General features: G+C 41.5%; 1 protein-coding gene and 1 long non-coding RNA gene across 7 annotated transcripts in view; one reads left to right on the forward strand and one right to left on the reverse strand.

Moving 5' to 3' along the window:
• LOC137226346 (uncharacterized) overlaps window positions 1-16,341 on the reverse strand; it is a 68,129-nt gene that overhangs the window by 27,456 nt on the left and 24,332 nt on the right. The gene's annotated exons all lie outside the window — the stretch shown is intronic.
• Window positions 1-16,341, forward strand: part of SALL2 (spalt like transcription factor 2) — a 60,729-nt gene that overhangs the window by 26,795 nt on the left and 17,593 nt on the right. Inside the window, exon 3 of the mRNA XM_067740883.1 lies at window positions 16,201-16,339. The gene's annotated coding sequence lies outside the window, so the exon portion shown is untranslated. The remainder of the gene's footprint in view (window positions 1-16,200; window positions 16,340-16,341) is intronic.

The raw sequence follows: 16,341 nt of genomic DNA on the forward strand, positions 1-16,341 counted from the left end.
CTTGCTTGTTTAATATAGATTTTCCACTGACGTCAAACACTTACATCTATTCCTGTACCTCCTCTAATGATTCATTTCTCCTCTTATACTCTGTTACAGAAGCCTAGGATGTAAAATCCCAGAGTACAAAATTCTGCACTGTGGATTTCAGTCTTGAAAGCTTTGTGATTTTTATCTATCTGACATAGGATTTTGAAGTGATCATTGCATGACTATAACTGAACTTGCCATCAATGAATACTCAGGGGTATTATTAAAAGTCTTCCATTCCAATGAATTTCCTGTTATTAGTCCCATTCACTTAGCAATTTAATAAGTGGACAATAAAGCCAGGAGACTCCAGATAGGGAAGAGCTCCAAACCTTTGGTAATTTGCAATACACACCAGGGATTCAAAAAGTTCACTGACAGGTGAAAGCTCACCCATGAATACTAAGTAAGTGGTATCAATCCATGGGCTCCCAAAAGACCAATAAGCAGCCTGGAACTTAGTTTCCAGAAATATCTGACTCAACACCTCTTTGTTTTTTCTACTGCTTGAGTAAAAGTTCAGAGCCCAAACAATGTCCAGAGCATTTCACAGATTGCCTACCTCAAGGCAAAGAGTATCAAGATGTTTTGTAACCAGCTAGCTTTTTTTTTTTTTTTTAAAAGAGTTATCTCTTTATTTATTTATTTTTGGCTGTGCTGTGTCTTCGTTACTTCACACGGGCTTTCTCTAGTTATGTTGAGTGTGGGCTACTCTTTGTTGCCATGCACGGGCTTCTCATTGCAGTGGCTTCTCGTGTCTCAGAGCACGGGCTCTAGGCTTACAGGCTCAGTAGTTGTGGTGCGTGGGCTTAGCCACTCCACGGCATGTGGGATCTTCCTGGACCAGGGCTCGAACCCGTGTCCCCTGCACTGGCAGGCGGACTCTTAACCACTGTGCCACCAGGGAAGCCCACCAGCTAGCTTTTAAATCTGCTTAAAAGAATTTTGACTACTCAGAGCAAAAATAATAATGATGCATTGTGGAATTTGTAACATGCAGGAGTAAAATATATGAAAATAATAACAAAAAGGCTGGGAGGAGGAAAAAGTAAGTTTGAAAGATTCTTATATTATGTAGTCAGTGGTATTTTATTTGATGGTATGCTACATTAAAGATGTATATTATAAATGCTAGAGAAACAGCTACAAATAAAGAGGTATAGCTAATTAGGTAATAGTGGAGATGGAATAAAATATTTTTTAAAAACTCAATTAATCCACACGAAAAAAGAAAATAGGAAATAAATAGCAAAATGGTAGATTTCAACCAAACCCCATCAATAATCATATTAAATATAAATAGTATAACTTGTATCCAGAATATATAAAGAACTCTTACAATTCAACAATAAAAAGACAACCCAGCTTAAAAATGGACAAAGGATTTGACTAGACATTTCTCCAGAGAAGATTTACATATGTCCAATAAGCACATGAAAAAAAATTTCAACATAATTAACCTTTCAAGGAAATGAAAATCACAATGAGATACCACTTCACACCCACTAGGATGACTAAAATCAAAAAGACAGACAGTGACAAGTGTCAGAAAGGGTGTGGAGAAACTGGAATTAGAGAAACTTACTTGCAGGAATGTAAAATGGTAAGGTACTTTGCAAAACAATTTAGCAGTTTCTCAAAATGCTGAGCACAGAGCTATCATAACCCAGCAAATCTACTCCTATACCCAAGAAAATTGAAAATGTATATTCACACAAAAAGTTGTATATGAATATTAATTGCAGTGTTATTCATAAAAGCCCCAAAGTGGAAACAACCAAAATGTCTACCAACTGACAAATAGATAAACAAAGTGCAGAATAGCTGTAAAGTTGAATATTATTCAGTAATAAAAAAGAATGAGGTACTAATACATGATACAATATGTATCCAACTTTGCAATGTAGGAGATGGAGACACTGTGGAGTTTGATGTTTTGAGGAGAAAAGGGTATGGAGGTAGCAAATGTTACAGGCCCTACTGGAGTTCCAGTGCAAGCAGTAAATATGCAGCAGACTGTAACCATTATAGATGCTACCCACATGGTAGGGGTTTTCTACCAATTACCAGAATTACCAAAACAGTAAGAATAAGGAAAAGAACGAGGGATGGGAGAGTGGTCCAGAAGGCCAGGTCCAATAGGGCCAGCCCAACCTCAGGCCACAGTTCTCATCCTACTACACACGGAGACCTATGAGCATTGACCACAGTATTCCTCTGGTGCAGGAAAAAGTAGTGGAATGTGCTGATAACCAGGGGATAGGAGATCAAGGTAGACTAGTGTCAAAAAAGAGACATCGGGGCTTCCCTGATGGCGCAGTGGTTGAGAGTCCGCCTGCCGATGCAGGGGACACAGGTTCGTGCCCCGGTCCGGGAAGATCCCACATGCTGCGGAGCGGCTGGGCCCATGAGCCATGGCCGCTGAGCCTGCGCGTCTGGAGCCTGTGCTCCGCAACGGGAGAGGCCACAACAGTGAGAGGCCCGCGTACCGCAAAAAAAAAAAAAAAAAGACAGTGTAGGGGACTGGTTAAGCGCAAATTCTGAGGCCTGACTTCTAGGATTCAAATCCCATTTCTGCCACTACCTGTGTGACCTTAGTCAAGTTACTTAATCAGTCAGTGCCTCAGTTTACTCATCTGAAAAAGGGGTATATACTAGTACCTTCTTGATAAGCATGGCCAGGACCAGGGTGAAGCAAGAGAAGCACCTAGGGTGCAGAGGTGCACTTGTGTGTCTCTGAGTCAGTGTCTCTTAAATTTTGTTTCCCCAGATGCCTCTCTTGCCCCACACCTAGTCCCAGTCCTGCTCATAAGGTTGTTGTAAACATTAAATGAGCAAAAACACTTAGAACAGTGTATGGCATAGAGTAAGAGATATATAAATGTTAGGTAGGCATTAGCTGCTATTATTATTATTGTTGTTGTTGTTGTTGTTATATCCTGGAGAAAGATCCAGAGCGGGATCTTAAAGAATTTGATTAAATTAGACAAACAAACCAAAAACAAACCAATTGTTTTTGGCTCACTTCTCCCCTGGATCACCAGCAGCTCTATTGGAACCACCTTCAAAAATTCAGCTGTGTTTCCCACTTATTCCAAATCGCTCAAACCAGAATGGTCTGATCTGTAAATATGGCCTCAATACATGCAGCCAGTGTTTACAACACTAAAAGAAGGATACAGGACTCATCAAGTTGGACTAAATGATTTTCCTTGAATGGATTATCCAAAACATCTATCTGCGAGAGAAAGACTAGTTCTTTGTGCCTAAAATTTTAAAATAAATAAATTTTTACAACTTCAATTATAAATGTTTAATTATAAATGGAAGAGCTAATTGGTTATAGAAATCTCTTTTTTTTAATTTACCATTATCTTCTCAATGGATCTGTCTTTCAAATATATGAATTGTTTCTCTCAGTTCTATAAAAGTATTTAGGCTCGGGAAAAAAGTTTTTGAGCTTCTTACTATAGCACCCTACTAAATGCTGTGAACAGTGCAGAATGAATACAATATGGTCTCTATGCCTGAGGAACTCCCAGTGCAGCCAAAGAAGCAGGTATGGGCTCCACCTTTGATAAAAGGTAAACTCTGGTAAATGGTATAATCAAGGTTTAAACAATGTGCTGTGCTATTATGGAGAAAGGAAAGGTCACAGGTGACTCACATGCAAGTAGAAAGTTTAATAAGAACCTACAGTATGCTCAGGCTGTGCCCAGAGCTGTGGCGTTATAGAAGGTGCATAAAAGCCCTGACCTCCTCTCTGACATGGATGACTATTTAGTTGGAGTGAGAAAGCTAATACACATTATTAAAAAGCAGCAAACAATGTTCCACGTTAGACTGTGGGCAGAATACTAAAAGTATTGCAGCCTTCCAGCGAAGATGAAGACCCATAGAAGCTGGAGCAGTCAGGGAGGAAAGGAGGGCTCTAGGACATGAGGAAGTACAGTGATGGAAGTGATTATGGGGCCAAGAGGTAGCCTGGCCAAACTGCAGCAGGGGAAAAAAAAAAAAAAAAAGCCTGCGGCAGACGGAGGAAGAGGCGGGGAGAGTAAGTCTATTTGGTAAGGATGAGTCCTCAGGCATTAGGGGAAATATTACTGTATGTACTAGCAATCTGAGAGCCAATGAAAGATTTGGGATAGACGAGGGACCTGATGCAAGTGATATTTAACAACTAGTTTGTAGAATGGAATAGAACATAAAGGTGGTGGTGAAGGGTAGCCTGGAAGTGAGAAAATGGGGGTAGGAGGGTTAGAGGTAATTCTTCAGAGGGAAGTGCTGAAGATCTGGATTAGGAAGTACCTGTGGAAATAGAAGGAGAATATTTCTGCAGTATTTTATGAGACAAGACTATGAGAAGTATTTTTTTAAGTAATTTATACTTTTTTATTTATTTATTTTTTGGCCGCGCCTTGTGGCATGTGGGATCTTAGTTCCCTGACCAGGGATTGAACCCGTGCCCCCTGCCTTGGGAGCACGGAGTCTTAACCACTGGACCGCTGGGGAAGTCCCTCCACAGTATTTTATGAGACAAGGTTATGAGAAGTATTTTAATAAAAGGATCGATCTGTTGTGGTTGTTTAGGTTTTTTTCCAGGTCTCTATTTTTGGTTTTGTTTTTAAGGAAAAAGAAAAATGTAAGTAAAGACCGATTAATTAATAGAACAAAGTGCCTTCTACAGGGAAGGTAAAGCTGCTTTAGGGGACAAGATAATTAGTTGTGGTTTAGGTATGCTGATATAGATGGGAGGGAATAGTGAATCAGTCTCCTCCCCCAATCCCTCACTCCCTCCTATCGGAGAGACTCTGAGGCAAAAGAATTTTGTCGAGGCTGGCATCCATTATGACTGAGAATCAGATGTTAAAAGTGCCAAATAAAAATTCTTGCTTGCCATCCAGCTCTACAAGGATTGAGTCATTAGCCACTGCAGTCCCTGACCTTCAACACAACGCAAAAGGATTTCAGGGTGGAGCTCAGGAATGAGGCAGTCTGTGCTCTGGGAAAACTGGTAGAACACCCTCAGATAATTAGATGTTTTCAGGAGAAAATTTTGTGAACCCATTGCTTGTATCTTCCCATACTTGGAAAAGCACCAAAATCATTAACTGAGATATCTGTGCCTCGTGACTAGCAGCAACCTTCTACCGAGATGTGTGCTTCATTGCACATACCCGCCCCCTTCTCCAAAATCAGACTTACTGACCTCCCCCCCTACCTGTTCAGAGCAGTTCCTCACAGCTACCTGAGAGGCTGTCTCCTGGGCTATAGTCCTTAATAAGTCCCCAAATAAAACTGAAACTCAGGAATTCCCTGGCAGTCTGGTGGTTAGGACTCTGTGCTTCCACTGCAGGGGGCCCAAGTTTGATCCCTGGTCTGGGAACTAAGATCCTGCAAGCCACATGGCACAGCCAAAAAAAAAAAAAGTATGAAGTGTTTCTATCATGTCACCAGGCCCTCCCAGAGGAGTAAGAAAGAATCATATAATCCTCAATGCAAGGTAAGGACCAGAGCTTTGCTAAAAGGGAGGTAGGGTATCTTTAGTATGGATTCAGATTGTGTTGACTTAATTAATTAATAATGATAATAATGAACGACCCTGAGAGATGTGCTCACTTAATAGATCAACCTGTATAGGCATCAGAAAGCCCACAGCTCTCACTGTAGAAAGATTGAATTTAAAGAACTCAGAAGGTTGGACTTAAGGAACTCCAGAAACTGAAGCCTCCACTGGCAGGTCAGGATTGGAGGGAGGACCCATGGGGACACCCCTTCCCGTAAACATCCAAGTCTTGAGCTACCTTCCCTTGTACAGTGAAAGGGAAAATTCAGGCTAGCTAGAACTTCAATTTTTTATCTCTCTTACATTGTAATTCCCCTCTGAAATTGCCCTAACTTTCCAGTTAAGAACATCACAGGTCCTCTGGTGTATTTGTCCTGGGAAATCTGAGGGAATCAAGAAGCAAGAGGAAGGAGTTGGATCTGTCCTTCTCTATTCCCTCCTAGCTCCTGAAGAGAAAGGGAGACAATCTATGTGTGGGTGGGAGGGGGCAGGGGGCACAGAACATCTCTAGTGGCAGCAGAAAGGATCATACCCCTGAAGAAACCAGAGAGGATATGCCAAAGAGACAGTGGAATAAACACCTTCTGGCTTCCCTTTGTAAACTAGCAAAGGCTGCCCTCTAGAAGGGAAAGGAAAGGAAGAGAAGAGCACCATCCAGCTCTGGAATTACACTGAATCTGTGGTGACAAGACATTCAGGTAGGAAGTATCTACTGCAGAGTTGGGAGGTGTGAGACTAGACCTTGTGTACCCATATTTGGATCAGATGCAAAAAAAAACTGAGTCATCAACATAAAGATAATATTTAAATATTTTTAAAATATATGTGAACAATATGAAAGTTCCTTAAAAAACTAAAAATAGAACTACCATACGACCCAGCAATCCCACTACTGGGCATATACCCTGAGAAAACCATAATTCAAAAAGAGTCATGTACCACAATATTCATTGCACCTCTATTTACAAGAGCCAGGACATGGAAGCAACCGAAGTGTCCATCGACAAATGAATGGATAAAGATGTGGCACAGGGCTTCCCTGGTGGCGCAGTGGTTGAGAGTCCGCCTGCCGATGCAGGGGACACGGGTTCGTGCCCCAGTCCGGGAAGATCCCACATGCCACGGAGCGGCTAGGCCCGTGAGCCATGGCCGCTGAGCCTGTGCGTCCGGAGCCTGTGCTCCACAACGGGAGAGGCCACAACAGTGACAGGTCTGCGTACCGCAAAAAAAAAAAAAAAAATGTGGCACATATATGCAATGGAATATTACTCAGCCATAAAAAGAAACAAAATCGAGTTATTTGTAGTGAGGTGGTTGGACCTAGAGTCTGTCATACAGAGTGAAGTAAGTCAGAAAGAGAAAAACAAATACCGTATGCTGACACATATTTGGAATCTAAAAAAAAAAAAAAAGGTTCTGAAGGACCTAAGGACAGGACAGGAATAAAGACACAGACATAGAGAATGGACTTGAGGATATGGGGAGGGGGAAGGGTAAGCTGGGATGAAGTGAGAGAGTGGCATGGACATATATACACTACCACATGTAGATAGCTAGTGGGAAGCAGCCGCATAGCACAGGGAGATCAGCCTGGTGGTTTGTGACCACCTAGAGGGGTGGGATAGGGAGGGTGGGAGGGAGGGAGACGCAAGAGGGAGGAGATATGGGGATATACGTATACGTATAGCTGATTCACTTTGTTATAAAGCAGAAATTAACACACCATTGTAAAGCAATTATACTCCAATAAGGATGTTTGTTTATATATATATATATGTGAGAAGGAGCAGGTACTAAATGCTAAACACTTTCGTAGGCGTTGCTCCTGCATGTTCTGTCTTTGCATCCTCTTCCTTTTGCCGCTAAGTCACTCATAAATCTCGCGTCTTGGAGGTAATTTGGTATTTCTACCACCAGGTGGAGGTGTCCCACTGCTCTTCACTTACTATCAAAGAGATGTTCTTAAGAAATTTTGGGGGTGGGGGCAGGGGTCAGGTTCTTTGGTTCCACTAGTTATACAAATAAGCACTTGCCTTCACGCCCAAGAGCGAAAAGAATTTGAAGAGTGAGCATAAAAGGTCAGGCAGTGGCTGCCTCTTCCTCTCTTTTTGTTTTCTTAGTCCTTTGGTTTCCATGGGGATCTGTGTTTGAGCAGCAACTCTGAATCCATTTACTGCCCCTCAAGGCTTGGGGCTGAGCCCAGAGACTGGCTGTGAAGAACAGCAGGAGCTGGAATGGGTGGAAAGGAGGAGATTTATTTGGTAAATTTGGATAGCAAAAGACGAAGACAGGTATAGAAGGAGTGATGAGGTGAACCTTGGAATGGAGTGCACAGAGGAATGTGAAAGGCAAATAATGTTTTAGTTCAAATAAAATTTGGGGACATTAAAGTCTTTTCCAAAACTCTTCAATTGTCTTCTTACCATAGACCATTTCAGGACACACTCTGGGCCCTTTATAATACCAGGTCCTCTCCTACCCCTATCCAAAAACATCAGTAGACCTGTGTCAGAACCTGCCTGGAGTCCTGATATGTCCTCCTGTTCCAAAAGCACTCTGGAGCAAGAGATGAGAAGTCCAAGGAAAGACCATCCACTGTATTCCCCAGGTATGGTATAGTGCCTGACACATGGTAAACTCTCAGTAAAATATTTGTTGAATGGATGAATAAATAAGAGCAATAAGAATAGGATAGCTTTGGGAATTCCCTGGTGATCCAGTGGTTAGGACTGCGCTCTCACTGCCGAGGTCCTGGGTTTGATCCCTGGTTGGGGAACTAAGGTCCAAGCCGCGTGTCGTGACCAAAAAAAATATATAGAGGAATAATTTTTTTTTAATATGATAGCTTTAGCTTTAACTAATTTTACTTAATTCTAGCGTGAGAAAAGACAAACTAGAGACAAAGAAAAAATGTTGTCTTGTCATCAAAATCATGAGGATGTGAATGTGTTGATTCACAGATCAATTCATTCAAAGATCGATTAGGGGGTTTTGTTGCTTTTCTGCTTAATAAGAGGTTTTTTCATATTTGCATTACTAATAGCCCCTGTTTCTAAGAGTATTTGCATTTCCATCAGTTTGGGCCACTGTTCAGTATCCATTCACAGATAGCAGTTGATCTACATATGAACAGCGCTCTACCTGATGAGAGAATCAAGTTTTCCCCCTTAATCGCTTACTTTCCAACCCCACCTTTCCACCTCACTTTCTCTCCCATTATCCTGTTTAATTACCACTCTCTATAATTATCTAATTTATTTACTTGCATTTTTATTGCTCGTCACCTCCCACAGCTAACAAGCTCCTTGCTGCTTTCCTCACAGAGCCTTCTATTCTAAATTTTAGAGTCTAAATACTCAAGTCTTACCTTTTTTTGAAAACTCCATTTTAAGTGAATTCTTCATGATGCTCCTTTAATCTATTCAACCTCCTGCCCTCCAGTTGGAAGTGACCTTTCCTTCCTCTGAATGAGTACACATTTGATCTGCATTTCTCTGCACACTCACCACTTGGCATAATAATATTGCCATCAAATGTAGTGAGCTTGAAAGACTGGCCAGGCACTGGGCCAGATGCTTTAACTGTTTTGTTAAATCTCCACCACAATCCTATCAAGTAGACACTATTAATCTCATTTTTATTTTATTTTATTTTGGCCGTGCCACATGTCTTGCAGGATCTTAGTTCCCAGACCAGGGATTGAACCCAGGCCCTCGTCAGTGAAAGCACCGAGTCCTAACCACTGGACCCCTAGGGAATTCCTTTAACCTCATTTTTATATGATGAAACCAAGGCTCAGAGAAGTTAAGTAAAATGCCCCCAAATCATGCAGCTGATTGGTGGTAAAGACAATTTAAACCCAGAAAGTCACAGCCAGAATCCATATAGTCTTTGAGCACAGACTTTGTTGTAAGGAAAATGTGTTAGAGCCTCAGCTCCATAATTCACGGCGGCATGACCCTCAGCAATTTACTAACCTCTCTAAACCTCAATTTCCTAGTTGGTAAAATGGGGATAATAATGTCTGCCTCACATAGCCTTGTCAAAAAGAAGTGGCCCGGGCTTCCCTGGTGGCGCAGTGGTTGAGAGTCCATCTGCCGATGCAGGGGACGTGGGTTCGTGCCCCGGTCCAGGAAGATCTCACATGCTGCGGAGCGGCTAGGCCCGTGAGCCATGGCCACTGAGCCTGTGCGTCCGGAGTCTGTGCTCCGCAACGGGAGAGGCCACAACAGCGAGAGGCCTATATAAAAAGAAGTGGCCCATAAAGAGTAGCTATAGCTATTAGCATTACCTGCTTACCTGTTTCACCTCCCATACCTAGTTAACACTCCTTCCAGAAGGATCTGTTTTTATCCTCTTTGCATTTGTGACATCTAGCACAGTGTTTTATATATCGTAACTAAACACCACGGACATATGTTTCATAGAGGGATGGGGGGAGGGAGGGAAGAATGGATGAATTGATTGATAATTTATTGCTGGTGACAGTCAGTCCAAGTCAACTCTCCTTTCTTCTTCCCCTGGAACTTTATGCATACTCTATGAAATTTCTTCACATTGTATTATATATACATATGTGTGTGTGTGTATACTTTTTTTTTTTTTTTTTTTTTGGCTGCGCTGCACGGCTTGCAGGACCAGGGATTGAACCCAGGCCCCGGAAGTCCGGAAGTGAAAGTGTGAAGTCCTAACCACTGGACCAGCAGGGAACTCCCTGTACTGTATTATGTTTTCTTGTTTAACATTTCCCTGCTTGTCAAGGAGAGGCAGGTCCATGTCTCATTTACCTTTGTCACCATAGTATCTCAGTTCTGTTTTTCGTCTCTTAATATGAGCATGCATGCGATTCTATGTTGAGAAGTGCATATTTTTAAAATTCTACTTGCTCCTTAAATGCAGGTCTGGTGAGTGAAATATGAAATGCATTTGATAAATGTTTGTTGAGAGTATAACTAGTTGGAAGGCCTAGCTTGGTCCTTATGTCCCAAAAGAAGGAAAGAATTTCTCTGGCTTGGGCTGGGGTTTAAATCCTGAGGTGATTCTGTCATCTGGAGATACAGAATCATGAACCTGTAAGCTGCTTTGGGTTTTTTTGTTTTTGTTTCCAATTTTACTCCTTTTTTTTTTTTTTTAAATTTATTTTTGGCTGCATTTGGGTCTTCGTTGCTGCACGCAGCCTTTCTCTAGTTGCAGCAACCAGGGGCTACTCTTGGTTGTGGTGTGAGGGTTTCTCATTGCGGTGGCTTCTCTTGCTGCGGAGCATGGGCTGTAGGCACGCAGGCTTCAGTAGTTGTGGCTCGCAGGCTCTAGAGCACAGGCTCAGTAGTTGTGGCGCATGGGCTTAGTTGCTCCGCGGCATGTAGGATCTTCCCGGACTAGGGATCGAACCCGTGTCCCCTACATTGGCATGTGGATTCTTAACCACTGCGCCACCAGGGAAATCCCCTGCTTTGGTTTTTGACTGGACTTAACTTCTAGAGGTCACAAAGATCGGCAGGCCTGAAGATTGTTGGTTAATTTTAATATTTTAACTTAATTTAAAATTTAAATGAAATTTCAATATGCAAATTCAATTATAATCACATTAAGGTCTGTGGAAGAAAGGGAGAAACAACTTAAGGAATGTAGCCGGAATGCAGTTCATCCCACTCTAGCAGTCCATTCAGTGAGCACACAGTGAGTGTCTTGGTTCTCCTGTCCCTCTCTAATATGAGCACAAGTATGATTCTATATTGATACTTTTTATTCTACCTATCCCCTAAATGCAGGCCTTCTACATCCTTTGATACTCAGTCAAAGAAATGATCATCTGTTCCAATACCAGAGCGAAACAGTCTCTGGTGCATTCCTTCCTCAGGGATGTTCAACTTTGCCTCCAGATGATTTTGTCTTAACTAGTGCCTTTAGAAACTGACTCTCATGGATCTATTTTTGCAGGACCCTGTGGAGAAGCTGTTGTAACAGACACACTTTGTTGATTCACGTAGATAGTCACATGTAAAGCACAGAGGTTAAAGCCACGTGTTGTGTTAAAGTCATCTGGTCTAACCTTATCACTACACATGAGGAAACTTAAGTCTGGACAGAGAAAGGTGATTTTCCCAAGTTGATTTGACTGGGAAGTGGCAGAGTCTACTAGAACCCAAATCAATGATTTCCCCACTAAAAATGGAAATACGCGTTATATTTCAATATAAGCTCCTGCGGGGTAGAAAGGACATGAGGTTATATTCACATACCTCATTCCCAGCTAGCATAGAGTGATACCCAATGAATATCAAAGAATGGCCAAACTATGATTTCATATAAATGTGCTTTTTTTTTTTTTTTTTTTCCCCGCCACTTCTGCACAGGAAGCCCTGTAATGTGATTTTATTGTTTATTTTCTAAGGTTACTTTTAGGTATCTTGTGGGGGGAGGGAAATGTTCCTTCTTCCATTTCAAGAAAAAAAGTTAATACTGGGATTTCAAGCTGACTGAATAAAGGACAGCTTAGAAATGGTGTGTAAGGATGGGGAGGTTTGCAGTATAAAGATGGGAGCAGGTGATGGAAAGAATAACTCCCCTTGAATAGCAAGCTTGTTTCTCCAAATTCTCCCTCTGTACCCTCTCTTTTCTTTCAGACTTTCATCCAGTTTTTTTTTGAAACATACATATATCCTGGTGACATTTATCCCTTGACCAAACGATGGGAACAGAAGTCACTGAACCATATAGGACAAGGAAATATCTAAACCTCATAGAGTAGAATTTGTTCATTACGTTTCTCCTCCATCATCGCCAATTTCTGCTCCAAATCCACTGATCCCCTTTCCTCGTCTTTGTATATACATTTTAAAACATATATACCTTGGGCTTCCCTGGTGGCGCAGTGGTTGAGAGTCCGCCTGCCGATGCAGGGGACATGGGTTCATGCCCCGGTCCGGGAAGATCCCACATGCCGCAGAGCGGCTGGGCCTGTGAGCCATGGCCACTGAGCCTGCGCGTCCGGAGCCTGTGCTCCGCAACGGGAGAGGCCACAGCAGTCAGAGGCCCGTGTACCGCAAAAAATAAATAAATAAAACATATATACCTTTATACCTCTCTCTGTATATATGTATATATACAGAGAGAGAACAGAGAGGGAGAGATACAGATAATATATATATATATACACAGATATATAGATATAGATATCTGTATATATTAATCTACAGAGAGGGAGAGAGAGAGAGGAGAGATAGTATTCACAACATGTGTAGTAAATTCCTGAACTTCATATTAGATTCCATGGGATTAAGTGGATCATGGGGTCAAGAAATGTGCAATGCACGTTAAGATGGAGAAAGACTAGAGAATCAAACAGTATATGATTATTAAATAACATAAGTACTATATTGCCATTCAATAAAAATGCTTGATTGCAGGGAGGCACAGAATTCTCCACAATATACACCATGAATCTTTTTATTTTTTTTAACTGAAGTCTCGTTGATTTACAGTGTTGTGTTAGTTTCTGGCATACAGCAAAATGACTGAGACATATATATATGTGTGTGTACATATATATTCTTTTCCATTATGGTTTATGACAGGATATTAATATAGTTCCCTGTGCTGTACAGTAGGACCTAGTTGTTTATCTCTTTTGTATATAGTAGGTTGTATCTGCTAATCCCAGACTCCTAATTTATACCTTCCCCAACCCTCTTCCCCCTTTGGTAACCATAAGTTCGTTTTCCTGTCTGTGAGTCTATTTCTGTTTTGTAAGTTCATTTCCATTGTATTTTAGATTCCACATATAAGCAATATCATATGACATTTGTCTTTCTCTTTCTGACTTACTTCACTTAGTATGATAATCTCTAGGTCCATCCATGTTGCTGCAAATGGCATTATTTCATTCTTTTTTATGGCTGAGTAATATTCCATTGTGTATATATACCACATCTTTATCCATTCATCTGTTGATGGACATTTAGGTTGCTTCCATGTCTTAGCTATTGTAAATAGTGCTGCTATGAACGTGGGGGTGCATGTATCTTTTCGAATTAAGAGTTTTTGTCTTTTCTGGATGTATACCTGGGAGTGGGATTGCTGGATTATATGGTAACCCTATTTTTAGTTTTTGAAGGAACCTCCATACTGTTTTCCATAGTAGCTGCACCAATTTACATTCCCACCAACAGTGTAGGAGCTTTCCCTTTTTATGTTAACTTTTTTTTTTTTTTTTTTTTTTTGTGGTACGCGGGCCTCTCACTGTTGTGGCCTCTCCTGTTGCAGAGCACAGGCTGCGGACACGCAGGCTCAGCAGCCATGGCTCACGGGCCTAGCCGCTCCGCGGCATGTGGGATCTTCCCAGACCGGGGCACGAACCCATGTCCCCTGCATTGGCAGGCGGACTCTCAACCACTGCGCCACCAGGGAAGCCCTATTTGTTAACTTTTTAATGATGGCCATTCTGACCACTGTGAGGTGATATCTCATTGTAGTTTTGACTTGCATTTCTCTAATAATTATTGATGTTGAGCATCTTTTCATGTTCCTGTTGGCCATCTGTATGACTTCTTTGGAGAAATGTCTATTTAGGTCTTCTGCCCACTTTTCAACTGGGTTGTTTGTTTTTTTGGTTATTGAGTTGTATAAGCTGTTTGTATCTTTTGGAAATTAAGCCCTCATCAGTCGTATCATTTGCAAATATTTCCTCCCGTTCCCTAGGCTGTCTTTTCATTTTGCTATGGTTTCCTTTGCTGTGCAAAATCTTGTAAGTTTGATTAGGTCCCATTTGTTTATTTTTTATTTTATTTCTATTGCCTTGGGAGACTGACCTAAGAAAATATTGCTATGATTTATATCAGATAATGTTTTGCCTATGTTCTCTTCTAGGTACACCATTGCATCTTTAACTTCCGTATTTGAGCCAGTGCTATTCACCTCAAACCCACAAAAGTCCAGTAAAGTCAATTATTTACAGCAACTCTTCCAGTTCTTAGCTCTCCTCTCTCTTTTACCTCATTTGCTATCAAGCCCCTTTGGACTAGCAGGTTGCCTTTTGGATTTCAGCTTCTCTTAGTTCTCCTCAAGTATTCTGGCTTTGATTTGCCCCATCAGCTCTTCTTACTTTGGACTATCTTCTACAGTAAGCTCGCTCTGATCAACTCCATGTCTTGGCTCATTTTGAGACCATAAGACAGTGCCAGGGTAAATGAGGAGCCACATCAGAAGTCCCTAAGAATCCTGGGATTACCCCAATTATGGATGATGAATAAAGGAGCAGCATAATTTGGAAATGGAAATAATGTGAAAAACAAACAAAAGGTTGAAGTCCAATTATCACCAAAAGATTGAAGTCCAATTGCAAAATAGCTGCATAATAATAAACTGGACAGTGTTTGTTTTATTTTCTATTGTGTACTAGGTACTTAGCACATAGTAGGTGCTTTAAAAATATTTGTTAAATGAATACACTCTACCAAGGGCAGATTTAAAGGATTTGCACTCAAAATATAATTAGGAATCCATTAGGCATGATCAAAAATTTTCTCAGTACTTAAATTAGTCACTGAATGATCCTGTTCCTGGGCACAGTCTCCAATGTGGGAAATGGATTATTATTTGATTGAAATAGTTTAAGGTACTTAGTTATCAGAATGGAATTGGCTCCTAAAATACAGTGGTCCCCACAAGAAAAAAGAGTTCATAAATTCTAGGGAAGATTGAGAAATTAATTTAAGATCTAGCTGTCAAATTTTTACTTTTGCTTGGATTCCCTCTCATTTTGCCTCTTCCCATTTATTCTCTAGTTCCACGGCCTAGTGCAAAGGGCAATTCCCTGAGATAAGATCTGGTTCTGGAAAAACTTTTGAAAAGTCTTTTAACCTTTCTCGGTCTTAGTTTCTTTATCAGAAAAGTGAGATTTGGACATGATCCCCGTGGCCCCCTTCTAGCTCCAAAGTCCTTGGGAGTCACTTGTTCCTCTTCTTAAAGTTTCCTTCTGAAGGCTCTGACCATGTTTCTATTACAGGTTATCAGTTATTCATATTTTCTGACATACTTCAATCCCTTTGTTCTTATTCCTCCAAAGAGTTGCCTCTGTGACTTACCTCTTTCTTTCCCATGGCTCTGATTTGCTTTTCCTTCTGATGGCTTGGGGTTTAGTTGTTGTTGTTGCTGTTGTTTTGCCTTTGTCATCATGCTCCCTCCCCACCTTGCCCTCACTGCTTGTACCTCATTTGTTGATTTTCTTTCAAATGAACAACCTCAGGCTCCCCAGAACTTTAGCAAATTGTTCCTATAATTTCGTCCTTAAAAACACACACACACACACACACACACACACACACGCACATGCACGCACGCGCGCGCACGCACACACGCGCACGCACGCACGCACACGCACACACGCGCGCACACACTCCCACCCCCACTCTAGGCTTCTCTAACTGCCTGCTAGGCTCCTGGCCCTTCCCCCACAACCTCCCTTTCCTGTTCCACAGCCTTGACCTCTTCACAAACTCTGTTTCCCCTTTATTTAACATCAGTAACATGGAGAAATTAAGAAACACAAAAAGAATAACTTCTGTCCTTTCTCTTATGAGTGTTTAAATTCCTGCCATCTTTTGCAGAATGAACTCTGAAAAGACACACCAGAAAAGCCTCAGTCCGAATGACCTCCTTGATCTTCACTCCCTCCCTCTGCGCCTAAAACACCATGGCAACTGCCACCTGAAAGAGGCCAGGCGGAAATCATCCAATAAAACCAAGGT

Source organism: Pseudorca crassidens, chromosome 1 (genome assembly GCF_039906515.1).
Source record: "Pseudorca crassidens isolate mPseCra1 chromosome 1, mPseCra1.hap1, whole genome shotgun sequence".
Classification (NCBI taxonomy): Eukaryota; Metazoa; Chordata; class Mammalia; order Artiodactyla; family Delphinidae; genus Pseudorca; species Pseudorca crassidens.